The following is a 6141-nucleotide window of genomic DNA, read 5'->3' on the forward strand; positions in this document are numbered from 1 at the left end:
GGCTAAATTCACAAGGAAGAAAACTGAAAGTTGGAACTGTTTAAAAATAAAAACACAAATACACACCCACATGAGAGATTTTAAACAAACTAAGTTACCAAGTCGGTAGCTAATTTTTTGTCTTTCTAAAATGTTGGATATTTAACCCTCCAAATAATTAAATATTTGTAATAAAGCAGTTAATTCAAGCAGTTTATTGCTGTAATTTGCAAAAGTACATTGAGCTGCTTTCTTTTCAGCTCATTGACGGAGGGACAAACATTTCTTTAATAAGACTACAGCACATTCTAATTTTGCTGCAAACGCTTAGATAAGGATCAGGCCCCCTCTGAGTCATTGGGTTGACCTATGACATCGAAAGTGCCCAGGCTCTTTGGCAAAAGAAGAGCTGGGATTCATTATTATGCACAGGACTTCCCAGTTCTAAAGGGCTCTGTGCTGTCTCTCAGATAGACTTTGTTTGTTGGAAATGAGAACTGCGTTTTGGCAGCAGCCGACCAGAGCGGAGCTACTCAGCAGGCCCATTGGTGATGATGCAATCCTTCATTAACGCTGTTTCTCCATTAGTGGATTGGACAGGAGTTACGTGCGATTGAGTATCTTCATTGAGGCACTGTAGAAAAGCTTCCTAGTACAAGGCCTACCTCTGGGCGTTCCATCTTTATTAGCTGCAATGATTAATGCTAGAAATAACCTTTTGCACTTTGCTTGATATAAAAACACAATGTAAGAGTCCAAAATTCTGATGGAAGTTGATCTCCCTGTCAGAGGAAGGGAGGAAACATTCACCTGGAAAAGAAAGAAAAGCACCTACTTAACAATTAGACAACAGAAAAGTTTATCAGGCTAAAACGTCTCTTGGGTACTCTTGCTGCAGAAGTGAATGAAAACCAGTTGCCACGCTAAGTACGATTACTCCTGCTGCTCCTGTCAGAGCCAGTAAGTTCCAGGTGTGTGTTCTGGGTGGGGGTTGGGGGTTGAGAACGATTCATAAGCCCAAGCTTTTTTTTTTTTTTTTTTTTGGTCCAAATTGTTTGTGTGAATCAGTGATTAGAGCCTGCAACATCCCGGCATTAAGGTTCTCGTCACAGAATGGTGGCACCAAGATTAAGAATGTATTTAGAGAAAAGTTAAACAGGTTGAGAGGCATTGTCACCTGCTTCTATATAAGTGGACATACCCTTAAATAAGTCAGGGTAGGTTAGAAGTTGTCACTGCCGTGTATCCTAATGTCAGCTTCTCTTTAGAACCCCTTGTGTACCAGCCTGCTGTGTTACCAATACTTTGTCTGGCTCCTCCTTGTTAATAGACCCTAAGCTTCATTTGGAGGTATAATTCAGGAACATGAGGAGATAATAGCGTTGCTTTTGTCCATTCATTGTCTTACTATTACAAAGGAGAATCTCTGTGGGGAGATTACTGAGTTGAGCTGAATGTTCCTCACCCTTCAGGTGTAGAGTGGAAAAGGCTTTTTGTTGGGCAGGCCAGAGGCTGCTGTGGTAGGACTACACTCTCCATTTTGAGTCCTTCAGAGAAGGTCTATTTCTCTTGGAACTGCTGGCAGGTGCGCATGGATCTCTCCATGTGATGTCACTAATGATTAGAATAGCTACAGACTGCAAGTATTATAGAACATATATATTTCCTTGTATATGCATTTTTGTTGTTTAAGGATTTGATTTTATTTTCTGTATATAAGATCCTCCATGTCTCTATGTGCACCATGTACTTGTATGGCCAGAAGAGGGCATCAGATCCCCTGGAACTGAAGTTATAGATCTCTCTGAGCTGATATGTGGGTGCTCAGGACCAAACCTAGGTCCTCTGCAAGAGCAAGCACTCTTAACTACCGAGCCATCCCTCCAGTTCCTGGCATATACACTTGAACTGAATAAAACTACAGGAAGCTAAAGAAGTTGTCTGAGACTTTTATTCTCAAATTATTAGTAACTTAATTTGGCTTCTAATATAAATCTTCCTTGCCAGGCTTTTATTTATAGTCTACAATAAAGAGAAGTAAGATATATTTATTGAGCAAATTGTGTAATTAAACCAGCTCTGAAGGTGTTTTTCATTTAGGAGTTCTGAATTGACTCCAAGAAAAGTTAAACAAGAATTATCATATTGAAGCAAAAGCCTTGTTTAAGAATAAGCAAGCATAGAGGCTGAAGAGCTGGCTCAGCAAGTTAACCACACTTGCTGTCCTTCCAGAGGACCTGAGCTCAATTTACAGCAACTATACCAGGTGTCACCCAGCCAGCTCCAGAGGATCTGATGCCTCTTAGGAATCTATACTTGTGCACATGCATGCACATACGTGCACACGCACACACACAAAATTAAAAATAAGTATTAAAAATATATGAGAACATTGCTTAAAAGTTACCCTATTAGAATCTGGGTTTGCGAGCTCCTCCAAGCTGAACCAGAGATGGTCAGAGCACAGTCCAGTCAAGGCTCAGAAGATCAAACTATGACAGGTGCTTGTGATGTGGTGACCATCCTTTTGTTCATCGGAAGTGGGTAACAGGACAGCATAGACTATGTGTACGAAACACTCAGTCTTCAAAAGGAAATCTTCACAATAGCACATGTTTGTATCCTTAAAAATCCACCAAATAAAAACTTTGAAGTCACCTGTCCAAGCTGAGACCTGCAGACATAAAAAGCCACTCCATCCCCCATGGAGAGCAGCTTTTCAGACATATTTGTCTTGATCTTCCTTTATTCTCTGTCATCTGAGGTTTGGTCTGGCAGTGATAACAGGTGATGGTTTATATTTAAGAAGATTTCATACAACAAAAGTGTCATTGCATATGAAAAATGAGCATTAGAGAATATTTAATAAGAAATTGTGAAACACTACAGTTTTATCTCCATCTGTCACTTTGGCTGGTGTTTTTTTGGGTGTGTGTATGTTGCTTGGGCGGGTGCACATGCACGTGCAGGTGTTTAACTTCATGAAGGTTACCTGTAGTGGTAGAGGAACTCTGCACAAGTGATTTAAGTTCAGAGTCTCAAGATGAAGACGTCTACATAGGAGGGCTAAAGGTCAATGCTGGGCTTCCTTGGGAGTCTGTCTCCCTTTCTTTTGTTGGGGTTTGTTGTTGCTGTTGAGACAGACTCATTGAGACCTGAAGCTTGCTATTTTTGCTGGGCTCCTGGCTAGGGGGACCAACTAGTCTCTGCCTTCCCTGTACTGGGATTACAAGCACATGCCACAATGCTTGGGGTTTTTCTTTTGATTTGTTTTTTGTTTTGTTTTGTTTTGTTGTTTTGTTTTGTTTTAACATGGCTTCAGATCAAACTCAAGTCCTCATGCCTACATTTGGCAGTTGAACATCTTCCTGAATCCCTGGTCTTGACTCTGCTTGCTTAGTTTTCTAGTGTTTAGACATTAAGTAGCATAGTCCTCATCAGACCACTGCAACTTATTCACAGACAAATTCTATCCTCCTCTAGGCTGTTTTCCTGTTCTGACTACAGTAAACTCCCACAATTTAGTGTCATAGAAAAACAAAACTCAGCCACAGTGGTGTATGCCTGTGGTCCTACTCCAGAAGAGGCTGAGACAAGAGGATTGCTGGAAAGCGTAGATTTGAGACCAGCCTGGGTAGCATAGCAAGACCTGTCTCAAAACTAGCAAAACAAAATCAAGAAACCATCCTAAATGTGTTATCCTAAAGTTCAGAATCAGAGCTATCTGGCAAGGTCTGCCAGGCTGTTTTCCCTCTGAACACTCTTGGGGAATCTTCTCCCTTCATCTTCTAAGCCCTCAAGGCTCTATGCATCCTCCACTTGTGGTTCTTTCCTTTAATTTCAGAATCAGCAAGCAGCATCTTCAAGTTCTTTCCCATCCCTTAGTATGTGTCTTACTTTGCCTTCTAATGCTGTGATGAAGACCATGAACAAAGGTCCCTTGTGGAGGAAAGGAATCATCACTCATATTATTAGGGTAAATTATGACACTTCTAGGCTCTGCTCCAATCACTGAGGAAACCTAGAGCAGGAGCTGATGCAGAGGCCGTAGAGGAGTGCTGCCGACTGGATTGCTCTTTGTGGCTTGCTCAGCCTGCTTTCTTATAGCACCCAGGACCTCCTATGTATGGGTGACACTTCCCTAAGTGGGATGGGCCTTCCCATACCAATCATTAATCAAGAAAATGTCCTACAAATTTGTCTACAGGAGCAGGATAGTGAGATCAGTGTTCCCTGTATTTTATGGCCTTCTGTCCCATTATGTCCATATGAACATCCATTATCACTTTCCTGCCTCAGGGAATTTGAGATGAGCTTCCCACCACATGCAGTCACCTTGCCAACTTGGAATATGAGACCATCTATCATCAAGTCCTGGACAACAGGATACTCATCCTTGCCCTTGCATGTTAGAGAAGTCTTGCTATAAGGAAACTGATTGGATGTAGCTAAATTTTGTAAATCCAATTATTCAGAGTGAATGTATATTTTAAAGTAGTACCATGAAATAACACACCAGTATATTATTATAATAAATATTTATCTATTTTATGCATCTTAATATGTAGGGAATAGGCATGCTCAGATCCTGTCCTGCAGAATACCTTTAGAAGTGAACATACCACAACATTTTCACATATTTAAATGCAGTCTACAGTTGATGGTGTTCCATTTAGCTTTGAACTCTTTGGAGTCGTTGTTAACATGACAAAGGGTAAAGGGCTCTGATGGGATTGGGGATGGGTTATCACCACCTTCCAGCTCTCTTGGAAGACCTGGCCTGTGCTGCTGAAGGTAGTCAGAGCTTTTGAGTCAGACCATATTTAGCTCTAAGCATCCCAGTGGGAAAGCTTCTACTTGTGTTTAGAGAGACACAGACTCAGGGAGTAGAGGTGCTTGCCTCCAAGCCTGGTGAGCTGAGTTCAATACCTGATAGAAGAAGAAGAACTAGAAGGAGAGAAGGAGAAGGAGAAGAACTAACTCCTGCAAGTTGACTTCTAGCCTTCACATGTGTATCATGCTCACATGTATACGCGCACATGCACACACATAAATAAATGCAATTTAAAAATTTTGAACCACACCAGTTCAACCAGTTAATGTTACCTTACTTTCCATCTCATGCTAGTTTTCAGGTTATGTTTACTTTTAATTATTAAAGCAAATGTGTACATGTAAGCAAATGAAACAAAAGCATAGAAAATACACAGTGAAAATAAAAAGGGTTCATGTTTTTATGTCAGGCAGTCCAAATCCCTTAGACAATACCTGCATTTCTTTATAGTTTTCCTTATTTGTTTATTTGTATACACATGCTGTGCATACATAAATAAGTATGTGTAATAAATGATGTCGTATGTAACAAATACATACCCTTTACAAATGAGGCATGGTGAACTGTTCTGAATCCACGTTTGGAAGAGTGTGTATTGGAGCACAGGTTTCTGAAACTCCGTGGAAATGATCTTCCAAGGGTCTCAATATACATTCCACAAATGTTCAAGCACATCACCATTAGCTATGCAGACACTGACGCCTAAGCCTGTTCCTGAGAAGAGAGCTGTTTGCCCAAATATCTTGGTACAGTCCTGTCACATGGTGATCTGTTGTGTGATAAATGATCTTTACCACTGAGTTCTGTGTAAACATGTTTTGATAATTCAAGCTCTAAAAAATTTATAGGATATTGTTTATTTCATGTCTTTACACTATACTATGGTTTTCAGAACAGCTTATATATTTCAAAAGTATTTATATACCCAAAAGAAACATAGACGATTAACTAGGGAGGTTGCTTGTAAGAGACCAACAAAGAGTGAGACTGAATGCTTTGCTTGAGTTTGTAACTTTGTATCAAGTTTGAAGAAGAGTACTTTATAAGTTACTCTTTCTCTGAGATGAATGATTTTCCAAATTATCACAACTAATGAACCAAATTCTTACCCTCACCTAATGTCTGTGCCACCCTCCAAGCAGAACCATTGTTCATTGAAACAGTTGGTGAATGACTTTATGGATAGACCATCTTAATACCTACACCATTTCTTAAATGAATGTAACCTGTTCTCTGTGGGCTGAGAATAAAGTCACTCACTCAAATCAAATAGCTTTGAGCATAATAGGAAGTCTGTATCCAAAAATCGAGCCTACAATTCATTTCTT

General features: G+C 40.1%; 1 long non-coding RNA gene across 1 annotated transcript in view; it reads right to left on the reverse strand.

Moving 5' to 3' along the window:
• Positions 1-363: 363 nt before the first annotated feature.
• LOC116095086 overlaps positions 364-6141 on the reverse strand; it is a 72122-nt gene continuing 66344 nt past the window's right edge. Inside the window, exon 3 of the long non-coding RNA XR_004120435.1 lies at positions 364-789. This is a non-coding gene — a long non-coding RNA (uncharacterized LOC116095086). The remainder of the gene's footprint in view (positions 790-6141) is intronic.

Source organism: Mastomys coucha, unplaced genomic scaffold, assembly GCF_008632895.1.
Source record: "Mastomys coucha isolate ucsf_1 unplaced genomic scaffold, UCSF_Mcou_1 pScaffold17, whole genome shotgun sequence".
Classification (NCBI taxonomy): domain Eukaryota; kingdom Metazoa; phylum Chordata; class Mammalia; order Rodentia; family Muridae; genus Mastomys; species Mastomys coucha.